At 38.0% G+C, this 26,760-nt stretch overlaps 4 long non-coding RNA genes across 4 annotated transcripts; 3 read left to right on the forward strand and 1 right to left on the reverse strand.

Moving 5' to 3' along the window:
• Positions 1-702: 702 nt before the first annotated feature.
• On the forward strand, positions 703-3,363 carry LOC123879909. The gene is made up of 3 exons (XR_006799101.1): positions 703-977; positions 1,642-1,771; positions 3,328-3,363. It is a non-coding gene; the product is annotated as an uncharacterized LOC123879909 (long non-coding RNA).
• A 1,153-nt stretch (positions 3,364-4,516) lies between these two features.
• Positions 4,517-7,197, forward strand: LOC123879910. The gene is made up of 3 exons (XR_006799102.1): positions 4,517-4,791; positions 5,456-5,585; positions 7,162-7,197. It is a non-coding gene; the product is annotated as an uncharacterized LOC123879910 (long non-coding RNA).
• A 1,153-nt stretch (positions 7,198-8,350) lies between these two features.
• Positions 8,351-11,011, forward strand: LOC123879911. Its single transcript, XR_006799103.1, has 3 exons — positions 8,351-8,625; positions 9,290-9,419; positions 10,976-11,011. It is a non-coding gene; the product is annotated as an uncharacterized LOC123879911 (long non-coding RNA).
• LOC123879912 lies at positions 10,298-20,266 on the reverse strand. Its single transcript, XR_006799104.1, has 3 exons — positions 19,960-20,266; positions 16,803-16,812; positions 10,298-10,308 (listed from the first exon to the last, which is right to left on the reverse strand). It is a non-coding gene; the product is annotated as an uncharacterized LOC123879912 (long non-coding RNA).
• Positions 20,267-26,760: the final 6,494 nt, after the last annotated feature.

Consider the following 26,760-nt stretch of genomic DNA (forward strand, 5'->3'; position numbering starts at 1 on the left):
TCTTCCTACCCTGGTAGAGAACACGGCGCGCTATCTATCCAGCAACATCCGTCGTACATTAGCAACCTGTACAAGTGTACACTGTACAGTATGTATATATGTATGTATGTATGTATGTTTGTATACAGATTGTGTGTGTTCCACTATAGCGCCTAAACTACTGGGCCGATTTTGATGAATGAGGTGTCAATTGATTCATTGGCCCGGGTGACAAAGGCTATATTTTATACGAAAAAAAATTCACCTAGCGGATGTTACATGAAAAAAAGTGGGGGTCTCTAAAAATATTTTTTTGAAAACTCCCTACTCTTGTACTGAATAAGGGATATGCGAGTTTTTACAGGTAACAGTCGCTGAGCTTCTTAAAATATTATCTGCCTACATTAGGCATAGGTGAAGTGAAGCCAACATTTTAGTTCTTTACTCTCGAAAGCAGATACATTTTCCCCGTGTGGGCACATTCAAAATTCGCAATTAACCCGCATACAGTTCATTCGTCTCTTGCCGTCGAAGGTGGACAGTGGCCTCCGAATTCACACCACACTGGTATACAGAATTCAACTTTTTTTGTTTTATCATATTTTAAAACGGTTTCGGTTTCTTACTTATTGTATTTTGACGCCGCCGATTTCAGATCTACTCTAATTTTTTACAAAATGGTTTGGATTACTTAGTCAGAGATCTCAGACGGTCTAAAAAGCATCCGAACATGTGGCTCCTGGACTTAAAGAAACGATAACATCAGACACTTGTGTAACGGTGTATCGTTCTAACTACTCTCCAAACTCTGCAAAGTCAGCGTTGCGTGCCCGGGATCGAACCCCCGACTCCCTGAATAGGAAGGAAGCTATGTTTTAACAACTAAGCTATCACCGCTAGTTTACTTATTCCGTTTGCTGAATATTCCAGGCCTCATGAAAGGATGGAAGGTGCTAGAAGATTCCAGATCTGATTTCCACTGGAATAGACGGTAAACGGTAAGCATTTATTTTTTTTACTCATTTTTGCCTGCAAGTAGATTTGTTTTCTTCAAAATCACATAGGACCTCTTTTTCCGTGGAAAGAAGTATCCTACATAATACGTCTGCGCCAAATTTCCTCAAAATCGGTTCCTTCTGAACAATAATTTTGTATGGGACTTTTTCACCATACTTTCCGTGCGCGTAAAAGTCAAAAATTCTAGGTCATTAAAATTATAGAGAGAGCCGAACGTGGAAAACTGACTAGGGCACCCCAAAGGGCCGGTGAAAAAAATATGGCCACAGAACAAAAAAATTCGTCTCCATACGAAAATTTCCTTAATTTTCAAGAGGCTCTCCAGAACATTTTTGTATGGAACTCTTTTCCTTTCACTATTTATTTGTATGCGTAGAACTTATGGGTCTTCCTTCAGGAAAATTATGAAACATGAATGTTGAAAATTTAACAGAGTACCCCCAAGGGCCAAGATTAGTTATATCTAAAAATATCATTTGTAATAACAAATAGATAAAATAATAATATAAATATTATATAACATGTAACGCTTCGTCACAAAGTGTTTTTTACACATAAGAGGTCTTAATGTCGCAATGGCGATATGTCACATGCACATGTATGATGTTCCACATCTGCTAAAAAAAATTTCACAATAATTTCCAGATAAAGGACTTGATCATTGGAACCCAGCGTGCTCAATGGTACACTTCATCGAAAGGCTGTATGCTTCAGATGGCGCACGGGGTCGTGCGAGAGCTTACGAAACCAAACTCTTATGACGAGATGAAGGCGAGTAAGTATTTTATTTGTTTAATAAGTATAGAAAGAATTTTTGCAAAAAAGCAGCGTGGCGGATGGTGCTTCATCATCATTATCAGTGAGAATACTCGTAGTCTATTAGGCCAACTGTGGTTTGACTCTGAACACTAGGTTATCACTGCTCTTGGTGGTGAGTGCATTGTTATAGCCGCGCGAGGATCCTCTAGAATCTATCACGCCCGATGGAAAGTGATGATGTGGCCTAAGTTGAATATGAGGCAGATTTATAATATTGAATAGACTGAAAATGATAATCATTATCATCTCAATTCTCAACCTATCGCCGACCGATAGTACGCGACTGGTCCAGATGGCAATCCGGGTGCGGGCGACCGCTAGCGCTGTGCGGGTGGGCGTGCGGGGCGTCCCCCCGCATCCATACCTCGACCTGTCGCGAACTATACTGCTGAGTACGAGTTCCCTTTTAGAATGAGAAGGGATTAGGCTAGAGTCCATCACGCTGGCCCATTGCCAGTTGGCAGACTTCACGATGTTTTCCTTCATTTTGTCAAAGCAAGTGATATTTAATTTCTTAAAACGCACATAACTTCGAAAAGTTAACGGTAGATATGTCGCAGGTATATTGTCAAAGCCGTGATATTACAATCTCACTAGTGACATTATAATTAAACGGTAGACCGACAATCGACTTCATTTCTTACAATTGAACGGCTTGGTTTTAGTGTACCTACATAGTGATATTGTAAGGCAATGATATTTGGACAATTTTACTGGTCGTTAGATTGTGAGGCCGCCTCTGATTGGTCCCTTTCCGATGTCAATTTGGCAATCATAGAGTTATAAGTAAATAGACACGTTTAAAAAAATCGCAAACTTTATTGTATTACTATTATAGAATGTAACTAGCTGATGCCCGAGACTTTGTCCGCGTGGATTTAGATATTGAAAAATCCTGTAGGAACTCCTTGATTTTCCTAGATAAAAAGTAGCCTATGCCACTCTCCAGGTCTTTATCAGATTGCCCACTGCAATATTTTCGTAGCTCTATGTTGAAATCTTCTCGTGCCACAATCTCACACTGGTTTTCACTTGGTATATTAATGAATGTGAAGTTTCAATCACTTCCAAATGTTGACTATCACACATTTTAAAGAAATTTAATGAAAAAAAATAACAAAACACCATTTAAACAATAATTTTAGGCGGAAAATTTCGCACACGCTCCAATTGACCAATCAGAACGCTTGACGTCTCCCACTGCCAACTTCACTCATAATAATATACCTAGATTTTTCATAATGTCACTACATATAATGACCTTGTGAAATTACAATGACACTAAAACCAGGCCGACAAATATTGTAAGAAATGAAGTCAATTGACAATCTACCGTTTAATTATAATATCACTAGTGAGATTGTACGTATAATATCACGGCTTTGACAATATACCTGCGACAACAGATACATGCCCGGCATTGAACCCCCTCCCCCCACGAACAGGAGAAATACGTTATAACAACTAAGCTATCAGCGCTTGTTTACTAATTCCATTCGCTGAATATTCCAGGCCTCATGGTGGAAGGTGCTACAAGATTCCAGATCAGATTTCCATTAGAATAAATGAATGGTAAGCATTTTATTTTTACCTACTAGTTTTTGGCTGCGAGTAGATATTATTTTGTTTCTCTGAGGGCCGATTTTTCAATCGTCAAATAACTTTATCTGAGGAATTAATTTGAGGTTTGACAGTTTTTGTAAAGAAAATCTGTCGAAGCGTAAAAATTTATTGTATATTTTAATTAATATATGTATACTAATTTGTGAGAATAGTCGATACTAGAATTAATTTCTTAAACTGGACCCTTTCAAGTAAAGATTTTTATATAAACCTGTGAGGATGATACTGCCATTGTCGCAAGTAAAATACCATAAGCCTACGTGGTCGTATTAGTTTACAAATTGCGAAAAACCAAATTAAATTTGAATTTCGCGGGCAGGCCCGTCGCTTAAATTCGTGAATATTTTAGTGTACATTTTCTTTGATTTTCTTCCTACCCTGGTAGAGAACACGGCGCGCTATCTATCCAGCAACATCCGTCGTACATTAGCAACCTGTACAAGTGTACACTGTACAGTATGTATATATGTATGTATGTATGTATGTATGTATGTTTGTATACAGATTGTGTGTGTTCCACTATAGCGCCTAAACTACTGGGCCGATTTTGATGAATGAGGTGTCAATTGATTCATTGGCCCGGGTGACAAAGGCTATATTTTATACGAAAAAAAATTCACCTAGCGGATGTTACATGAAAAAAAGTGGGGGTCTCTAAAAATATTTTTTTGAAAACTCCCTACTCTTGTACTGAATAAGGGATATGCGAGTTTTTACAGGTAACAGTCGCTGAGCTTCTTAAAATATTATCTGCCTACATTAGGCATAGGTGAAGTGAAGCCAACATTTTAGTTCTTTACTCTCGAAAGCAGATACATTTTCCCCGTGTGGGCACATTCAAAATTCGCAATTAACCCGCATACAGTTCATTCGTCTCTTGCCGTCGAAGGTGGACAGTGGCCTCCGAATTCACACCACACTGGTATACAGAATTCAACTTTTTTTGTTTTATCATATTTTAAAACGGTTTCGGTTTCTTACTTATTGTATTTTGACGCCGCCGATTTCAGATCTACTCTAATTTTTTACAAAATGGTTTGGATTACTTAGTCAGAGATCTCAGACGGTCTAAAAAGCATCCGAACATGTGGCTCCTGGACTTAAAGAAACGATAACATCAGACACTTGTGTAACGGTGTATCGTTCTAACTACTCTCCAAACTCTGCAAAGTCAGCGTTGCGTGCCCGGGATCGAACCCCCGACTCCCTGAATAGGAAGGAAGCTATGTTTTAACAACTAAGCTATCACCGCTAGTTTACTTATTCCGTTTGCTGAATATTCCAGGCCTCATGAAAGGATGGAAGGTGCTAGAAGATTCCAGATCTGATTTCCACTGGAATAGACGGTAAACGGTAAGCATTTATTTTTTTTACTCATTTTTGCCTGCAAGTAGATTTGTTTTCTTCAAAATCACATAGGACCTCTTTTTCCGTGGAAAGAAGTATCCTACATAATACGTCTGCGCCAAATTTCCTCAAAATCGGTTCCTTCTGAACAATAATTTTGTATGGGACTTTTTCACCATACTTTCCGTGCGCGTAAAAGTCAAAAATTCTAGGTCATTAAAATTATAGAGAGAGCCGAACGTGGAAAACTTACTAGGGCACCCCAAAGGGCCGGTGAAAAAAATATGGCCACAGAACAAAAAAATTCGTCTCCATACGAAAATTTCCTTAATTTTCAAGAGGCTCTCCAGAACATTTTTGTATGGAACTCTTTTCCTTTCACTATTTATTTGTATGCGTAGAACTTATGGGTCTTCCTTCAGGAAAATTATGAAACATGAATGTTGAAAATTTAACAGAGTACCCCCAAGGGCCAAGATTAGTTATATCTAAAAATATCATTTGTAATAACAAATAGATAAAATAATAATATAAATATTATATAACATGTAACGCTTCGTCACAAAGTGTTTTTTACACATAAGAGGTCTTAATGTCGCAATGGCGATATGTCACATGCACATGTATGATGTTCCACATCTGCTAAAAAAAATTTCACAATAATTTCCAGATAAAGGACTTGATCATTGGAACCCAGCGTGCTCAATGGTACACTTCATCGAAAGGCTGTATGCTTCAGATGGCGCACGGGGTCGTGCGAGAGCTTACGAAACCAAACTCTTATGACGAGATGAAGGCGAGTAAGTATTTTATTTGTTTAATAAGTATAGAAAGAATTTTTGCAAAAAAGCAGCGTGGCGGATGGTGCTTCATCATCATTATCAGTGAGAATACTCGTAGTCTATTAGGCCAACTGTGGTTTGACTCTGAATATGAGGCTGACATTTTAACCACTAGGTTATCACTGCTCTTGGTGGTGAGTGCATTGTTATAGCCGCGCGAGGATCCTCTAGAATCTATCACGCCCGATGGAAAGTGATGATGTGGCCTAAGTTGAATATGAGGCAGATTTATAATATTGAATAGACTGAAAATGATAATCATTATCATCTCAATTCTCAACCTATCGCCGACCGATAGTACGCGACTGGTCCAGATGGCAATCCGGGTGCGGGCGACCGCTAGCGCTGTGCGGGTGGGCGTGCGGGGCGTCCCCCCGCATCCATACCTCGACCTGTCGCGAACTATACTGCTGAGTACGAGTTCCCTTTTAGAATGAGAAGGGATTAGGCTAGAGTCCATCACGCTGGCCCATTGCCAGTTGGCAGACTTCACGATGTTTTCCTTCATTTTGTCAAAGCAAGTGATATTTAATTTCTTAAAACGCACATAACTTCGAAAAGTTAACGGTAGATATGTCGCAGGTATATTGTCAAAGCCGTGATATTACAATCTCACTAGTGACATTATAATTAAACGGTAGACCGACAATCGACTTCATTTCTTACAATTGAACGGCTTGGTTTTAGTGTACCTACATAGTGATATTGTAAGGCAATGATATTTGGACAATTTTACTGGTCGTTAGATTGTGAGGCCGCCTCTGATTGGTCCCTTTCCGATGTCAATTTGGCAATCATAGAGTTATAAGTAAATAGACACGTTTAAAAAAATCGCAAACTTTATTGTATTACTATTATAGAATGTAACTAGCTGATGCCCGAGACTTTGTCCGCGTGGATTTAGATATTGAAAAATCCTGTAGGAACTCCTTGATTTTCCTAGATAAAAAGTAGCCTATGCCACTCTCCAGGTCTTTATCAGATTGCCCACTGCAATATTTTCGTAGCTCTATGTTGAAATCTTCTCGTGCCACAATCTCACACTGGTTTTCACTTGGTATATTAATGAATGTGAAGTTTCAATCACTTCCAAATGTTGACTATCACACATTTTAAAGAAATTTAATGAAAAAAAATAACAAAACACCATTTAAACAATAATTTTAGGCGGAAAATTTCGCACACGCTCCAATTGACCAATCAGAACGCTTGACGTCTCCCACTGCCAACTTCACTCATAATAATATACCTAGATTTTTCATAATGTCACTACATATAATGACCTTGTGAAATTACAATGACACTAAAACCAGGCCGACAAATATTGTAAGAAATGAAGTCAATTGACAATCTACCGTTTAATTATAATATCACTAGTGAGATTGTACGTATAATATCACGGCTTTGACAATATACCTGCGACAACAGATACATGCCCGGCATTGAACCCCCTCCCCCCACGAACAGGAGAAATACGTTATAACAACTAAGCTATCAGCGCTTGTTTACTAATTCCATTCGCTGAATATTCCAGGCCTCATGGTGGAAGGTGCTACAAGATTCCAGATCAGATTTCCATTAGAATAAATGAATGGTAAGCATTTTATTTTTACCTACTAGTTTTTGGCTGCGAGTAGATATTATTTTGTTTCTCTGAGGGCCGATTTTTCAATCGTCAAATAACTTTATCTGAGGAATTAATTTGAGGTTTGACAGTTTTTGTAAAGAAAATCTGTCGAAGCGTAAAAATTTATTGTATATTTTAATTAATATATGTATACTAATTTGTGAGAATAGTCGATACTAGAATTAATTTCTTAAACTGGACCCTTTCAAGTAAAGATTTTTATATAAACCTGTGAGGATGATACTGCCATTGTCGCAAGTAAAATACCATAAGCCTACGTGGTCGTATTAGTTTACAAATTGCGAAAAACCAAATTAAATTTGAATTTCGCGGGCAGGCCCGTCGCTTAAATTCGTGAATATTTTAGTGTACATTTTCTTTGATTTTCTTCCTACCCTGGTAGAGAACACGGCGCGCTATCTATCCAGCAACATCCGTCGTACATTAGCAACCTGTACAAGTGTACACTGTACAGTATGTATATATGTATGTATGTATGTATGTATGTATGTTTGTATACAGATTGTGTGTGTTCCACTATAGCGCCTAAACTACTGGGCCGATTTTGATGAATGAGGTGTCAATTGATTCATTGGCCCGGGTGACAAAGGCTATATTTTATACGAAAAAAAATTCACCTAGCGGATGTTACATGAAAAAAAGTGGGGGTCTCTAAAAATATTTTTTTGAAAACTCCCTACTCTTGTACTGAATAAGGGATATGCGAGTTTTTACAGGTAACAGTCGCTGAGCTTCTTAAAATATTATCTGCCTACATTAGGCATAGGTGAAGTGAAGCCAACATTTTAGTTCTTTACTCTCGAAAGCAGATACATTTTCCCCGTGTGGGCACATTCAAAATTCGCAATTAACCCGCATACAGTTCATTCGTCTCTTGCCGTCGAAGGTGGACAGTGGCCTCCGAATTCACACCACACTGGTATACAGAATTCAACTTTTTTTGTTTTATCATATTTTAAAACGGTTTCGGTTTCTTACTTATTGTATTTTGACGCCGCCGATTTCAGATCTACTCTAATTTTTTACAAAATGGTTTGGATTACTTAGTCAGAGATCTCAGACGGTCTAAAAAGCATCCGAACATGTGGCTCCTGGACTTAAAGAAACGATAACATCAGACACTTGTGTAACGGTGTATCGTTCTAACTACTCTCCAAACTCTGCAAAGTCAGCGTTGCGTGCCCGGGATCGAACCCCCGACTCCCTGAATAGGAAGGAAGCTATGTTTTAACAACTAAGCTATCACCGCTAGTTTACTTATTCCGTTTGCTGAATATTCCAGGCCTCATGAAAGGATGGAAGGTGCTAGAAGATTCCAGATCTGATTTCCACTGGAATAGACGGTAAACGGTAAGCATTTATTTTTTTTACTCATTTTTGCCTGCAAGTAGATTTGTTTTCTTCAAAATCACATAGGACCTCTTTTTCCGTGGAAAGAAGTATCCTACATAATACGTCTGCGCCAAATTTCCTCAAAATCGGTTCCTTCTGAACAATAATTTTGTATGGGACTTTTTCACCATACTTTCCGTGCGCGTAAAAGTCAAAAATTCTAGGTCATTAAAATTATAGAGAGAGCCGAACGTGGAAAACTTACTAGGGCACCCCAAAGGGCCGGTGAAAAAAATATGGCCACAGAACAAAAAAATTCGTCTCCATACGAAAATTTCCTTAATTTTCAAGAGGCTCTCCAGAACATTTTTGTATGGAACTCTTTTCCCTTCACTATTTATTTGTATGCGTAGAACTTATGGGTCTTCCTTCAGGAAAATTATGAAACATGAATGTTGAAAATTTAACAGAGTACCCCCAAGGGCCAAGATTAGTTATATCTAAAAATATCATTTGTAATAACAAATAGATAAAATAATAATATAAATATTATATAACATGTAACGCTTCGTCACAAAGTGTTTTTTACACATAAGAGGTCTTAATGTCGCAATGGCGATATGTCACATGCACATGTATGATGTTCCACATCTGCTAAAAAAAATTTCACAATAATTTCCAGATAAAGGACTTGATCATTGGAACCCAGCGTGCTCAATGGTACACTTCATCGAAAGGCTGTATGCTTCAGATGGCGCACGGGGTCGTGCGAGAGCTTACGAAACCAAACTCTTATGACGAGATGAAGGCGAGTAAGTATTTTATTTGTTTAATAAGTATAGAAAGAATTTTTGCAAAAAAGCAGCGTGGCGGATGGTGCTTCATCATCATTATCAGTGAGAATACTCGTAGTCTATTAGGCCAACTGTGGTTTGACTCTGAACACTAGGTTATCACTGCTCTTGGTGGTGAGTGCATTGTTATAGCCGCGCGAGGATCCTCTAGAATCTATCACGCCCGATGGAAAGTGATGATGTGGCCTAAGTTGAATATGAGGCAGATTTATAATATTGAATAGACTGAAAATGATAATCATTATCATCTCAATTCTCAACCTATCGCCGACCGATAGTACGCGACTGGTCCAGATGGCAATCCGGGTGCGGGCGACCGCTAGCGCTGTGCGGGTGGGCGTGCGGGGCGTCCCCCCGCATCCATACCTCGACCTGTCGCGAACTATACTGCTGAGTACGAGTTCCCTTTTAGAATGAGAAGGGATTAGGCTAGAGTCCATCACGCTGGCCCATTGCCAGTTGGCAGACTTCACGATGTTTTCCTTCATTTTGTCAAAGCAAGTGATATTTAATTTCTTAAAACGCACATAACTTCGAAAAGTTAACGGTAGATATGTCGCAGGTATATTGTCAAAGCCGTGATATTACAATCTCACTAGTGACATTATAATTAAACGGTAGACCGACAATCGACTTCATTTCTTACAATTGAACGGCTTGGTTTTAGTGTACCTACATAGTGATATTGTAAGGCAATGATATTTGGACAATTTTACTGGTCGTTAGATTGTGAGGCCGCCTCTGATTGGTCCCTTTCCGATGTCAATTTGGCAATCATAGAGTTATAAGTAAATAGACACGTTTAAAAAAATCGCAAACTTTATTGTATTACTATTATAGAATGTAACTAGCTGATGCCCGAGACTTTGTCCGCGTGGATTTAGATATTGAAAAATCCTGTAGGAACTCCTTGATTTTCCTAGATAAAAAGTAGCCTATGCCACTCTCCAGGTCTTTATCAGATTGCCCACTGCAATATTTTCGTAGCTCTATGTTGAAATCTTCTCGTGCCACAATCTCACACTGGTTTTCACTTGGTATATTAATGAATGTGAAGTTTCAATCACTTCCAAATGTTGACTATCACACATTTTAAAGAAATTTAATGAAAAAAAATAACAAAACACCATTTAAACAATAATTTTAGGCGGAAAATTTCGCACACGCTCCAATTGACCAATCAGAACGCTTGACGTCTCCCACTGCCAACTTCACTCATAATAATATACCTAGATTTTTCATAATGTCACTACATATAATGACCTTGTGAAATTACAATGACACTAAAACCAGGCCGACAAATATTGTAAGAAATGAAGTCAATTGACAATCTACCGTTTAATTATAATATCACTAGTGAGATTGTACGTATAATATCACGGCTTTGACAATATACCTGCGACAACAGATACATGCCCGGCATTGAACCCCCTCCCCCCACGAACAGGAGAAATACGTTATAACAACTAAGCTATCAGCGCTTGTTTACTAATTCCATTCGCTGAATATTCCAGGCCTCATGGTGGAAGGTGCTACAAGATTCCAGATCAGATTTCCATTAGAATAAATGAATGGTAAGCATTTTATTTTTACCTACTAGTTTTTGGCTGCGAGTAGATATTATTTTGTTTCTCTGAGGGCCGATTTTTCAATCGTCAAATAACTTTATCTGAGGAATTAATTTGAGGTTTGACAGTTTTTGTAAAGAAAATCTGTCGAAGCGTAAAAATTTATTGTATATTTTAATTAATATATGTATACTAATTTGTGAGAATAGTCGATACTAGAATTAATTTCTTAAACTGGACCCTTTCAAGTAAAGATTTTTATATAAACCTGTGAGGATGATACTGCCATTGTCGCAAGTAAAATACCATAAGCCTACGTGGTCGTATTAGTTTACAAATTGCGAAAAACCAAATTAAATTTGAATTTCGCGGGCAGGCCCGTCGCTTAAATTCGTGAATATTTTAGTGTACATTTTCTTTGATTTTCTTCCTACCCTGGTAGAGAACACGGCGCGCTATCTATCCAGCAACATCCGTCGTACATTAGCAACCTGTACAAGTGTACACTGTACAGTATGTATATATGTATGTATGTATGTATGTATGTATGTTTGTATACAGATTGTGTGTGTTCCACTATAGCGCCTAAACTACTGGGCCGATTTTGATGAATGAGGTGTCAATTGATTCATTGGCCCGGGTGACAAAGGCTATATTTTATACGAAAAAAAATTCACCTAGCGGATGTTACATGAAAAAAAGTGGGGGTCTCTAAAAATATTTTTTTGAAAACTCCCTACTCTTGTACTGAATAAGGGATATGCGAGTTTTTACAGGTAACAGTCGCTGAGCTTCTTAAAATATTATCTGCCTACATTAGGCATAGGTGAAGTGAAGCCAACATTTTAGTTCTTTACTCTCGAAAGCAGATACATTTTCCCCGTGTGGGCACATTCAAAATTCGCAATTAACCCGCATACAGTTCATTCGTCTCTTGCCGTCGAAGGTGGACAGTGGCCTCCGAATTCACACCACACTGGTATACAGAATTCAACTTTTTTTGTTTTATCATATTTTAAAACGGTTTCGGTTTCTTACTTATTGTATTTTGACGCCGCCGATTTCAGATCTACTCTAATTTTTTACAAAATGGTTTGGATTACTTAGTCAGAGATCTCAGACGGTCTAAAAAGCATCCGAACATGTGGCTCCTGGACTTAAAGAAACGATAACATCAGACACTTGTGTAACGGTGTATCGTTCTAACTACTCTCCAAACTCTGCAAAGTCAGCGTTGCGTGCCCGGGATCGAACCCCCGACTCCCTGAATAGGAAGGAAGCTATGTTTTAACAACTAAGCTATCACCGCTAGTTTACTTATTCCGTTTGCTGAATATTCCAGGCCTCATGAAAGGATGGAAGGTGCTAGAAGATTCCAGATCTGATTTCCACTGGAATAGACGGTAAACGGTAAGCATTTATTTTTTTTACTCATTTTTGCCTGCAAGTAGATTTGTTTTCTTCAAAATCACATAGGACCTCTTTTTCCGTGGAAAGAAGTATCCTACATAATACGTCTGCGCCAAATTTCCTCAAAATCGGTTCCTTCTGAACAATAATTTTGTATGGGACTTTTTCACCATACTTTCCGTGCGCGTAAAAGTCAAAAATTCTAGGTCATTAAAATTATAGAGAGAGCCGAACGTGGAAAACTTACTAGGGCACCCCAAAGGGCCGGTGAAAAAAATATGGCCACAGAACAAAAAAATTCGTCTCCATACGAAAATTTCCTTAATTTTCAAGAGGCTCTCCAGAACATTTTTGTATGGAACTCTTTTCCCTTCACTATTTATTTGTATGCGTAGAACTTATGGGTCTTCCTTCAGGAAAATTATGAAACATGAATGTTGAAAATTTAACAGAGTACCCCCAAGGGCCAAGATTAGTTATATCTAAAAATATCATTTGTAATAACAAATAGATAAAATAATAATATAAATATTATATAACATGTAACGCTTCGTCACAAAGTGTTTTTTACACATAAGAGGTCTTAATGTCGCAATGGCGATATGTCACATGCACATGTATGATGTTCCACATCTGCTAAAAAAAATTTCACAATAATTTCCAGATAAAGGACTTGATCATTGGAACCCAGCGTGCTCAATGGTACACTTCATCGAAAGGCTGTATGCTTCAGATGGCGCACGGGGTCGTGCGAGAGCTTACGAAACCAAACTCTTATGACGAGATGAAGGCGAGTAAGTATTTTATTTGTTTAATAAGTATAGAAAGAATTTTTGCAAAAAAGCAGCGTGGCGGATGGTGCTTCATCATCATTATCAGTGAGAATACTCGTAGTCTATTAGGCCAACTGTGGTTTGACTCTGAACACTAGGTTATCACTGCTCTTGGTGGTGAGTGCATTGTTATAGCCGCGCGAGGATCCTCTAGAATCTATCACGCCCGATGGAAAGTGATGATGTGGCCTAAGTTGAATATGAGGCAGATTTATAATATTGAATAGACTGAAAATGATAATCATTATCATCTCAATTCTCAACCTATCGCCGACCGATAGTACGCGACTGGTCCAGATGGCAATCCGGGTGCGGGCGACCGCTAGCGCTGTGCGGGTGGGCGTGCGGGGCGTCCCCCCGCATCCATACCTCGACCTGTCGCGAATTGCCTGTGGCATCAGTTTTAATCCGAAAAAATATAACAGTAATTTTACTCATTCATGGAAATTTTTAATTAAAACTATAAATGTTAAAAAATACTCAATTTACTATGAAACACTATAAAAGTAAGAACTGGTTTTCTTTTTCTTTGCTAAAATTTAATAAATAAATCAAGTTGTACAAAAAACATTTAATCGCATCCTTTACTGCACACGGATTGAAATAGGCGTTCATTAAGTACCTGAGTAGAAGTATGTTTAGAAAGGCACTTTGATCAGAAAATATTTTTTTAGTAAAAGAATATTAGGCACCTTATTAATGACCAATATTCCCCTTTTTTCTCCAACTAAGCGTACGACAATAGTTTAACGGGTGAGCTTTGAACCGGCGACCTTTCAGAATTCAGTCCGCTCTTGTAACTATTGATCTATTCTTTTGATCTATTGAGATTTGTAAGTTAACTGTCAAAAGAAATAGCTATAGCACTGGGTTAACTAAGAGAAAACCGCAGCGACGCTTGGGAATGTTTCCTCATTCTCAAGAGAAATCCTCTGCAGCTTACCCTAAATTCCTCAACGATTTGATTTTGCATCGTAGGAATGCCTCATTTTATTTTATCTCTGATTCGTTTAAACTCGTACAGCGGTTTTGAGAAATGTTAGTAATTTTATTAGAAGTTACGTAGGTAAGAAGCAGAAATTCACAGAAAAATTTTAACAGGAGATAATTCGTGATTCGCTCCAAACAAACGTAATTTGGTTCTTGTTGGAATATCAACCAATTGAACTCTGAAATTTTGTTGATACGTTACACGGTCTCAAAGACCTATACATCTTTGAGCCCGTATAATGTTGAAACCACGCATTTTTACGGAAATCTGGCAAATGGCAGACACAGATATTTGTTCCTAGAAAATGTCTACGAAATTTCATTGAGTTTGATTGGTTAATATTCCAATGAAAACCAAACTACGTTTGTGTGTAAACCGATGGGGTGCTTGCTGTGGTGCGCGCTAGAGAAACTTCTCTTAAGCTTTATTTTTGTACTTCTTTGTTTCAAGCAGTTGACGCCTAGACCTTAGGAAAAGCTATAAAATAGAGTTTGTGCATAGGAACACAGTACATAGGTAGCTAGCAACAAAAAAAATTGACAAAGCCGATTGTAGTATTTGTATTGCTTTGCTTTAATCCCTCCGTAAATGTTTAATTTTCGTTATCAATGTAAGGTTAATGATAAAAACATAGGTAAATACTTATAAATTATTTTAGGATTTAGATTTTAGCTCATCAGAAGCTAGTAGCTTTTAGGTAGATACATTAAGGACCGAATTTCCAGTCACCAACTGTTACTTAAACATTATTTGGAAAATCGGCCTTATGCGACATAGGTAGGTTACTAAAAAATTTTAGGTTTTTGTAACATTTACCTCTTTTAATAATTATTTGTCCTACTGGCTTTAGTTCTTAACCTAACTAATTGAATCAAATATTTCTAAATAAACTTTTCTATTTGAGAACATCAAACGATTATTTTTTGTAATGTAAACAATGCAATTTTCGTGAGCACTCTCATATTTCCACGGATACTAAGTATACCATTACATTTTATCACTTATTACAGCAAACGTATGTTTAACGTATTTTATCATAACCAACAAACATATAAACCGCCAAAAATTCAAATGTTTACATAACAAACAAGCGGGTGATAAAAAGGTTTTACTCACAGATTGTTTCCCTCGAACAAAAGTACACTATTTAATAACAGCTTATATGCTCAAATGTTTATATTTTGATGCGATTATAATTCGGAAAATTGGAATGTCTAGTATATTCTTATTACGTTTTATCGAAGAGCGGGGCGTCCGAACCGAACGACGTCTCTACTCTCTACAGTCAACTAGTTACTAGTGTTACTTTATACTACATGAGTTGTCTGCGGCCTGTTGCTTCATTCATTATGAGTGGAAACACACAATTTTCTTTTTTAGGGTTCCGTAGTAAAATATACAAGCCTTTATAGTTTCGTCCAGGCCGTCTGTTGTGTCACAGCTATTTTAAAAATCAATTATAAGTACAATTGAGCTGTAAAGTTGAAAAACAGTTTCAGTTTGCTACACAGATGCGTATTAAAATTTTGAAAGCAAGAGTTTTCATCTTTTGAACATATAATAAAAATCGGAAAAAAATGCTTTACGCTCTCGAGTGATACCTCGTTAAATAGGTATTTTGAAATCATCAATAAGTAAGTTTCTTACAATTTTATTACAATATAAAACTTACAGCTAGCCTTACTTATCTAATGAATCTATGTAAATTTTTATTATTTGCAGCGGCAAAAGAAATACATAATCTGTGAAAATTTCTTTTACGGTTCATGAGATACAGCCCACTGACAGACAGACAGACGGACCGACGGATAGCGGAGGCTGTCCCGTTGGCTCCCTTGGGGTGTGGAACAAACATGTACAGAATTTCCTTTTTTTAAAAGTAGGTTAAAAATAAATGGAAGTTCCATACCAATTAGGTTACTCCCCACCGAGTATTCACTAACTCGACATTTTTCTTATAAATCATGATTTTCACCGACTGAATCGACCATAAAACTGCTGTGATAGCCAGAAGTAGCGAGTTTGATATTCGCCATGTTAGACATTTTTACTTTCGGAAACTGCTTCACAAAAATATTCATTTTTCGAACTAAAAATCTTTGACCATAAAACATTGTTTTGGTCGAAGCTTAGATTCTTTGAACTAAAATTAATAGAGCAGATATTTCATTCATTGTGTGAAGGAAAACATCGTGAGGAAATCTGCATGCCTGCAGACAGTCTTCATAATGTTCCCAAAGGTGTGTGAAGTCTGCTAATCCGCACTGGGCCAGCGTGGTAGATTGTGATCTAAACTTGTAATGGGTTGATCACAATATTATCGTCGTCAACCGATAGAACTCCACTGCTGGGCATAGGTCTCTTCTAGAGACTTCGCGAACTTAGGCCGCCTATACCCAGCGCGACGACTCCCTGCAACTCGCTTGATGTCCGTTGTCCATCTAGTATTTTATTTCCTATTATTACTTACATTCATTTCCAAAGAAATACGAGAACTACAACACGAAAAAATTGAAAAATCCATCGACTAAGTACCTACTAAATAAATACTTAGTTATCAACATGTAAAAGTATGTTACAAATTGAGAAAGAAGAAAAATAAAGTTAATTCACATTCACACTAATAGAGAATGCCCGCGACTTCGTCCGCGTGGATTTAGGCTTTTAAAGATTCCGTGGGAACTGTTTAATTTCCGGGATAAAAAGTTGCCTATGGCAATTACAGAGATGCAAGCTACCTCGGTACCTTTCATACAAATCGGTTAAGCGGATAGGATTTTGGGAGTACCGTGGGAACTCTTTCATTTTCCGGGATAAAAAGTAGCCTATGTCCGTCCCCGGAATATAAGTTAACCCTGTACCAAATTTCGTCATAATCGGTTAAACTGTTGGGCCGTGCAAAGGTAGCAGACAGACAGACAGACAGACATTCTTTCGCATTTATAATATAAAATGGGTTTGTAACTGTAACTGTAACTTATTACAGTTCCAAGTGATATCAAAAACCTGCGAAGGAAAACTAAATACACCATATCGAATACCACTCGAAATTTTTCTTCGCAGATCCTTTCCGAGGGTGTTGAATTACAATACATTTTTCAAATTGTATTGGCGCACATTCATTTTATGTTTTGCAGAGTTATCTTTTCAAAAAAGGTCTTTGTAAAACTTTTCTTCGGACCTATCATTTTCTCAGTATCTGTATGTTATTCTACAATCTAGCTGATATCCGCGACTTCGTTCGCGTGGATGTAGGTTTTTCTAAATTCCCGTGGGAACTCTTTGATTTTCCGGGATAAAAAGTAGCCTATGTGCTAATCCAGGGTACAATCTATCTCCATTCTAAATTTCAGCCCAATCCGTCCAGTAGTTTTTGCGTGAAGGAGTACACACACACACACACACACACACACACACACACACACACGCACGCACGCACGCACGCACGCACGCACGCGCGCGCGCGCGCGCGCACGCACACACACACACACTCACACTCACACACGCACGCACGCACGCACGCACGCACGCACGCACGCACGCACGCACGCACGCACGCACGCACGCACGCGCGCACGCGCGCACGCGCGCACGCGCGCACGCGCGCACGTGCGCACGCGCGTGCGCGTGCTTAATATGCGCGTGCTTAATCTTTCATTTTCCGGGATAGAGATCATCCCTGGGATGTAAGCTATATCGGTAGCAAACGTCAAAATCGGTTAAACAGATGGGCCGTGAAAAGCTAAAGCATAGACAGACAGACAGACAGACACACTTTCGCATTTATAATAATTATCATGAATTACCTATGTTTGGATCGTCAAGGTCATTTTGATTCCATGCCTTTTCGGAAACAAGTGTAAATTAAAATTTTACAAAACCCCCGACAAGTGAAGGTTACAGTATCGGTTCATTAGTTCAGGAGCTAAGATGCCACAGACAGATACACAGTATTGGCGTCACTCAGAAAAGCAGGTATTATTTAAATATTTTTATCGAATTATTGGAATGTTCTCTCAAAACCAACACAAAAAACACCAGGTTCAATGTGTAGAGGTTATCCGAGAGTTTTAATCTAAAAAAACTAGTGCCAAAATAAATTATTTAATTAGAGCGTGATTGCTATCACAACATCTAATTATTCAGTTCACAATCCAAATACCGAAAATATGCGATATCGCTCCGAATCTCAGAAGGAGACTAAACTACAACCTTCGAAACACCCGTATTTATGCAAGTTCAATCTTGTTGGCCTCCTAGCAACAGATTGTATGACATCGAATGAGCCAAATATCGATTTTATCAATCTACCTGCATTAGATAAATTAATAATTTTATATTATTTTTGACAACTCAAATCAATTTTTAAAAATAACCTTACAACAGATACACACGTCAAACTTATAACACCCCTCTTTTTGGGTCGGAGGTTTAATCTGTTTTTACATGATATTGTACTACCACAGACCACAGTTCACGACAATTAGGGACCTTTTAACAAAACGTCGAGGCCTCGACGTTAGTGGCAGGCGTCAAATGTTAGTACATACTTACATTTAACGCAGGTAATGTAGCCCTATTTTTGGTTGATTTCACGTCACCGTAGCCTAATATTTGATATATGGTCGATACAGGATCAAACCGAGAGTTCCCCCACTCTAGTTCACTCTGGTACTACGCAGTTTTTCATTTGAATGAATGTGCTTGGTCCCTTGTCTCTGTCAATTTCATTTTCTTCGAATGAATAAACAAAATTGACACAATATCGTACCTACCTACTCTCTATTATTTCATTTTACTTTCCTTCCTTGTTGTCTTTATGAGAAGTTCATTAGAAATTCTGAGAATAACATTTTTTATTATGTGTTCCGTTTGACGTCCGAAGTCCATTTAGGAAGAGTGCATCGCTCCTTCCACGCGCTTTCGCTAGATGTCGTTGATTTCCGTCACGCAACCCGTGCCTCCAACGCCGCCAACAGCCGTTCTGTGAACTAACTAACACAAGCCACAACAAGCCACCATATTTCGTCATTGTTGTAGATTGAATCGTATATATATTTTTTGATCCCTTTCATCGAGAAGTAGTGATTTTTAAAAATGGTGAAATTTCCGTGCCGTCCGAGGCCGACAAAATAGTTCGGCCAGAAAACTCGTCATCGTGTGGTGTGTGAAGTGTGAAATGTGTGAGTGGGAAGTGAAAATTTCTCAAGAACGCCGTAGTGGCTCAGGTCACCGCAGCCGCTCGGAGCGCGGCAGCCGCCGCATCGCTCAAGGCACCGCAGCTGCGTGGGGCGCCGCAGTCAATCAGGGCGCCGTAGCAGCTCAGAGCACATTGTGCCTCGTAAAAGTTGAAACTAAGGTTTGAGTTACCTTCCAAAGGGTGAGTCAAATTGAAATATTTTGTGCTAAATTACCAATGCCCGAACCGAATTTACTAAATTCAACTACCTACTAGGCTTCATATTTTCTTACTGAAGCAACTACTAGTGTTTAACGGGTTCCCTTTTTTACGCCCCAGGCAAAATATTGGTAATATTTCGTGGTTTCAAAATATGTGACGTAGTGTGCGGCATTGTCAAATAAGTTCAATTCTTCAAATTATATGGACGAATCAATAACTTTTAAAGTGTCTAGCACTTTCGTAAGAATTTTAGAACTACTCTCTTCTTCGAAATACATTTTTCACAATATTTAACAATAAGAAAAATATTGAATGTAAGTTGTATAGAAAAATATCAAAAATTGAGGGTAGGTATGTCCAAAGTTTTTCAATACTAACTATATCTTAGGAAATACCTTTTATCGTCAACAAAGTGACTTCTCTGATGGAAAGAAAAAGGGGGAGCCATATGAAAACAGTTTATAAAATAAAAATCATGAAAATTACTCTAAAAAGTTGTTTCGGGCAACTGTCTCAAACAGTATTAAGACAGGTAAGTATACACCTTTTACGAACTACGTAACTAAGCCCGAATTCTTTTAAATCAATCTCCATTGGTTCCTTCAACTTTGAAAATTTCTAAAAGAGTATCAAAGTACCGTCCTTTCGCAGCATTACCTTACAAATTCGGGGTTTTGATAAAATCAGGTATCTACTAAAACCAGCCTTGCAAACTACATCGCCTATTTCATTGCTGTTCAAAAAACTTGGCTAAGGTTTGGAATACTTTTCCGCGATCTGTATTTCCTGCCAAATTGTAGTTCGGGTGTCCTTAGAATAAGAGTGAATGAGCATCTTCTATATGAACGCGTCCCATCTTGGACCGCATTATCTCTTTCCATCGGATGTTATTGTGGTCAAGCGTGACGACATTTACTTAGTACCTTACAGAACGCTCACTATGCAAATACGTTTTAATAATATTGGCGTCACTCAGAAAAGCAGGTATTGTTTAAATGTTTTTATCGAATTATTGGAATGTCCTCCCAAAACCTTCGCATGGAACATTGGTTCAATGCGTGGAGGTTGTCAGAGAGTTTTAATTTAAAAAGATTAATTTGATTGGAGCGGGATTGCTGTCCACAGCATCTAGTTGTCCAGTTCGCAGTCCGAGTGCCGAGGGGGTGCGATGTCGCTCCGAATCTCGGATGGAGACTGGACTGAAGCCTTCGAAACACCCGTATTCATGCAGGTTCAGTCTTGTAGGACGTTAAAGGAGCCAAATATAGATTTTATCAAACTACCTTCATTGGATTAATTAATAATTTTATATTATTGTTGACAGTTCAAATCAATTTTTAAAAATTAACCTTACAATAAATAATGACTCGTTACAACGCAAATAAAGCGCAATTTGGCTCGCGTAGCCCTACGGCCTAAAGTCTAATTCGCTCTTGTCCTTGATATTTTTCTCTTTCTCTCTTTTTCTCTCTCTCTCTCTTAAGAGATAAAATTGGTTCAGGTGGAGGCGCCGCCATAGATATGTGTACCAGGTCACGTAACCAAATAAACTGACTGAATGGACTGATACCCAAGAATATTGCAACCGATACATATTCATGTGTTTGGTTTTCTTTACCATTCAAATGCCAGTTTCTAAACGGACGACTCTATGCTCAAAAGTCTGGCTTATTATTGCGCCTAAAACATAAATCACCCAAATCGGTATGTTGGTTTTGGAACATAACTTTCTTATCCTTATGTCTGGCGACCGCACCAAAAGTTGTTCGCCTTTGTGTCAAATTGGGCTGCTCAAGTATTGCGCGACAAATGCTTTCGCCTACTGGTGTATTTGGACGACTTCACATTGTCACCAGTCCATGAAAATTTTGAAAGCTCATAACCTTACTGGCTATCACTCTTAACCAGCCTAGGTTTCAATGTCGAGTAATCGATCACGACGCAAAGGAGATCGCTTTCAACCGCGAGTATTGGGGAGTAAAATCGGACACACACCTCAACAGGAGTCCCTACCCCCAGACGGGATAACAAAAGTTGGTCAGAGTCTGTGGTCTCTCTTAGAAACCGGCAGTTGGGCCCTCAAACAGGCGCAACGCCTTTTAGGGTATCTCAACTTTGCGACCTTCATCACCCACCGGGGAAGGTTGCTTGCCGTACGTTTCTAAGTCACTGAAATTGTGTTCGGAAGCATGCTAGCAAAACCAAACATCATTTCTGAAAGAGTGCGAGCCGAGCTTGTATAGTGGCTAGAGAATCTGTTTTCAGACGGTCTCAGTTCACCTCAATAGGTATCTTTTGGATTACATTGTAACAGATAAAGAAATATATAAACGGCTAGTGTACACATACTAGTGAGTCATCGACAGAGAAAATACCATTACAACTCAAGATGTATTATGTTTCAATACGCGAGAACTCAAAACTGGCCTTGCAGTCAAAGCAGTGGTATCCACTTTAGATATAAAGTACGAAGCGGAACGAGACCAAAATGGTTTTTAGACTTGACAAAAAGTTATTCACTCTGACGGACAGCCTCAATATTGTACTCCTCCCTCATCACCTTTCCGGGAGTGTACAATACCGAAGCCGACAACCTCTGGCGTAATCACGCAGGCTCGGAGTGGCATCTACTACAAGGAGTAATTTTAAACTGAACTCGTCTTTCCGACTCGAACGCCTGCCTGCTCGCAGCGTCTAGCAGATGTTGGATATACGGGTCAGCGTGGTTCATTTTACCGCCGCCTAGGCTATTTCCACGCATCTGAAATCACCTTAACTCAGGTGAGAGATACATAATAATTAACATACGACACAGCGGCGGGGCGATCATCAGCTGACATCAAGCCCCCTGAAAATCGGAAACTCCAGCTATTTGGGTGGGACACATTGACATATAGCCCAGGCCCTATAGCGAGATAGAGCTTCTTTTATCGTGCTGCCTGCGAAATAGCCTCGACACTCAAATCGTACCTAGGCCTTCATTTAAAATATGGTCATATAGACAACCGCCTTTTCCAAGGAATGATATAGTGAGATATTTAGCAAAATTATATTGGCAGTAATCTTGCTTACCATACCATACTTGTATAATATTATGAACCTAAATCAGCGATAGCTTCTATTTGTGAGACAGGTTCGAATGTTAAAATTTTATACGGTTATTCATACCATAAAAGCAGTAGCTTTAGCTGAACTGATTCCACCTAAACTTCCTATATGGGATGCAAGGATATTCTGTACATACTTGCAGGTAACAGGAATCAAATAAAAAAGTTGATATAAGAATCCTACTTTTGGTATTATAAATGGAGATAATTTTATAATAATTTTGAATCTGAGCTGACCTTCTCCTGATTAATCTTTTTATTTTAATATTTGTTTTTAACAAATTTAGATGATCTCCAACTAACTTATTAGCTTGAGAGACATACAGGCCAGATAGTTCAGCTATTATTTAGCTAAGTTATATATTATGCTAATATTTAACATAACTAAGTTGGGTTTAGAATCTATTTTCCGAAGTTGCTACAGACTAAATCAAATAGCTTTCAATCCACAATGCCCTCCTTTGGGCTTAAGATTATTCTATTAATTATTCTAAAGCAAGTTGGTGGTAAAGAATACATTATCATAAAAAGACAGATTTCAAATCTAAGTTCCTTATTCAATGTTTTCCAATATCGAGTAAAGGTTTACTACCAATTTTCAGTTTTCTGTTATCATGAATTATTAAGAGTGCGAAATCGAATAATAATGCGAATAAAGTAGTGTAGATATTCAATATTTTCCAGTATCAAGAAAATTTTACTGTCAATTTTCTGTTACTGTTATCATCCATTAACAGTTATCGGTTAAGGATTACTTACATATATGGTTATTTAAATATCTAATACTAACGTTTTTAATTTACATAACATAAAGTTATCACATTGTTGCGTTTTTCCTTTTCACAAGCCACCAGGAGATAACAAACAGGTCTCTTCATAAATGGACTTCGGACGTCAAACGGAACACATAATATTAAAATTTTACCTTGAAATAAAATTTCTATTATGTTTCCTAAGACGTCCGAAGTCCAGATGATGTCTTCCTGGTGCCACTATTATATCTTACCGTACACATCATTAATCATTATGAACCGAACAATGACGAAATATGGTGGCTTGTTGTGGCTTGTGTTAGTTAGTTCACAGAACGGCTGTTGGCGGCGTTGGAGGCACGGGTTGCGTGACGGAAATCAACGACATCTAGCGAAAAGGCGTGGAAGGAGCGATGCACTCTTCCTAAATGGACTTCGGACGTCTTAGGAAACATAATAGAAATTTTATTTCAAGGTAAAATTTTAATATTAACTTAACTTGACTTGACTGATGCTAAGTAATCCTGGGCACGTCATTTATTTAAGTTAAATTTTTTAAGAGTCTAGTCATCTGGTGAACTAAAAAAACATTCCTTATTCATTAAACCGCTAAGGTTGGTGCTCTTCCGCTGTCCGTATTTCCTGCCACGTATAACTTAGGTACATACCTTTTAGGCAAGAGTGAATAGGCATCTTGGCGGCAAGCGCGCTCCAACTTAGACCTCATCACTGCTTTTTATTCAGCATGATCGTCTTCAAGTGCAAGCCTACCTCAAAATAAACAGAAAAATTGAAATTGTCGACAGCAGCGTTACGTTTGAAGTCTGTCCCCAGGTCATTAGTGCTGCCAATCCAACTTAGATAAAGTTGAATACCTAAGCTCACCCTTTTCTTGTATAAAAGGAAAAAGTGATTGACTGACTGACTAACTGATCTATCAAAGTAATTAACTCAAACTATTGGAGGAATCCGGATGGGCATGCAGATAGCTATTATGACGTACACATCCGCTAAAAAAGGATTTTTGAAAATTCAAACCCTAAGGGGGTAAGATAGGAGTGCGTAGTTCGAAATTTTGTTGTCCATGCGGAGACGCGGGTATAAGCTAGTAATTATAATAAATATTCACAATGCGTCGTGTAACAACTACAGCCGGCGCCACAGGTTAATCACGTTTTTATTAATATAGAATGCACTACTGCATCCATATGTTGATTTAAGTCATGCCACCGCAAATTGATAGATCCGATTGTATTGAAATGGATCTATTTTTAACGCCTATAAGTACGTTACACATACGTGTTGACTGTTTAGTTTTTCTGCAGTATACACACTCATATAAATTAAAAATTTATAACACCCCCGACAAATGAAGGTTAACTAGAAAAGAACTGATAACTTTCAAACGGCTGAACCGATTTTCTTAGATTATAGCTAAAAACACTCTCGATCAAGCCACCTTTCAAACGAAAAACTAAATCATAATCGGTTCATTAGTTTAGGAGCTACCATGCCACAGACAAATACACAGATACAATTATAACACCCCTCTTTTTGGGTCGGCGTTTAAAAAAGTGATTAACATAATTCAACTTTCTTTATAATAGTGAATCTGCATTGGAGCAAGACGGACGACCAAGGATGAAAGACTGGATTTGGTGGCACTCATTAATGAACCTTATCTTCAAAACTGGATGTCCGCAGACAGATAATTTTATGATGATGATGAGAGATGAAGATCTTCTTTATTTATATAGAATATGAAATTATTGGGCTTTTTTATTTAAATATTAAAATACGATAGGACTGTCATAGGTATATACATAATATTGTTTAAAAACCCTGTTAAAATAATTAATAAAGATATTTAAAAAAACACAGTACCTAACTACGATAATATGGTGACACAGAACAAAAAGATAACTTTCAGCGGTTAGGTAGGTACTTATATAACACCTGGGTAAAACCAAAGGCATACGGTAGAGGCTATAAAATTAAACGATTTTCTGCAATGCAGTAAAATCGAGTACATTTCGTGTGCTTTCTGATAATTGGAACAATTTCTAATTCCAATAGCTGATATTTTGTTACTAGAACTAACTTGGCACTAACCTCCATAGTTGAGAGAACGCGGTCTGTTCCCGGTTGTTATATTTAACGTCAGATGATAATCGTTAACCCTAAGTGGAAACTGAGCTGAATATATCTAATATTGTGGGTTTATTTTCAACCCAGAGTACATTTGAATTAATAGTCGTAGCTTTAGTTCAAAGTTGACGAAAATAGATAAGTATTTAATAGTAGCGTTTTACCTGAAAATAAAACGCATATTAAAATACTTACCTCACTGGAAGCTTTATATTGAGAGTAGCATTTCCGTTTCCGTCGATTTCATGCCAGTTTTCGTACTTTTATTGATGTCATATCCGGTTTTGTGGCGCCACCTGGCGGGGTCGCGCTCAAAGTTTTCGTAAATTGCTCAGCGCGGCCATGGCTTCATTGGCTCAATATCACCAGGCAGGAATTACTGAAAGCTTCCAGTGAGGTAAGTATTTTAATATGCGTTTTATTTTCAGGTAAAACGCTACTATTAAATAACTTGACCGTAACTGGAAGCTTTATATTGAGACCCTGTTTGTTTTCGCCTGGTGACGCCACATAATAGATATTAGAATTCTACGCCAATGTGATAACATTTGTACCATAATGAGTACTTATATGATATTATGTTCTTTTTCATAAACAAAATTTTGTTTATTTGAATACAAAATCAATAAAGAAAAGAATTTTAACTATCAGTCATAGAACTGAAGAATAGTTAGTTGAGCGATACCACCTGGACTAAGTACATTGCCTTCAATCACTTTACATTTAGAAAAATTTTGAATTGTATTAGCTGATTGCTAATTTTCATGGGCCATCTCATCATAAGAATGATTTTCCCTGAGTTGAGTGTATGCTACTAGAAGTAGCAGATATGCTTGCTTCTTTCAAAAAGGTTTTTACCCAGTCTGCTATACCTACTGTACGAGAGGCACGTTTAATCCGTTAACCATCATAAAGTATAGAGCATTATATTTTGTAGCATATCATACTCTGTCGTTCAATAATTAATTACCAATTACACATATAAATCCAAAAAGAGGGTAAAGATACCCGTTATGACTATTCCTATTACAAGCAATATCTTATTGGTTGTCTATTTCAGATTTTGAGCCGAATTTAGGGCAAATGTCA

This window comes from Maniola jurtina, chromosome W (assembly GCF_905333055.1).
Source record: "Maniola jurtina chromosome W, ilManJurt1.1, whole genome shotgun sequence".
NCBI classification, from domain to species: domain Eukaryota; kingdom Metazoa; phylum Arthropoda; class Insecta; order Lepidoptera; family Nymphalidae; genus Maniola; species Maniola jurtina.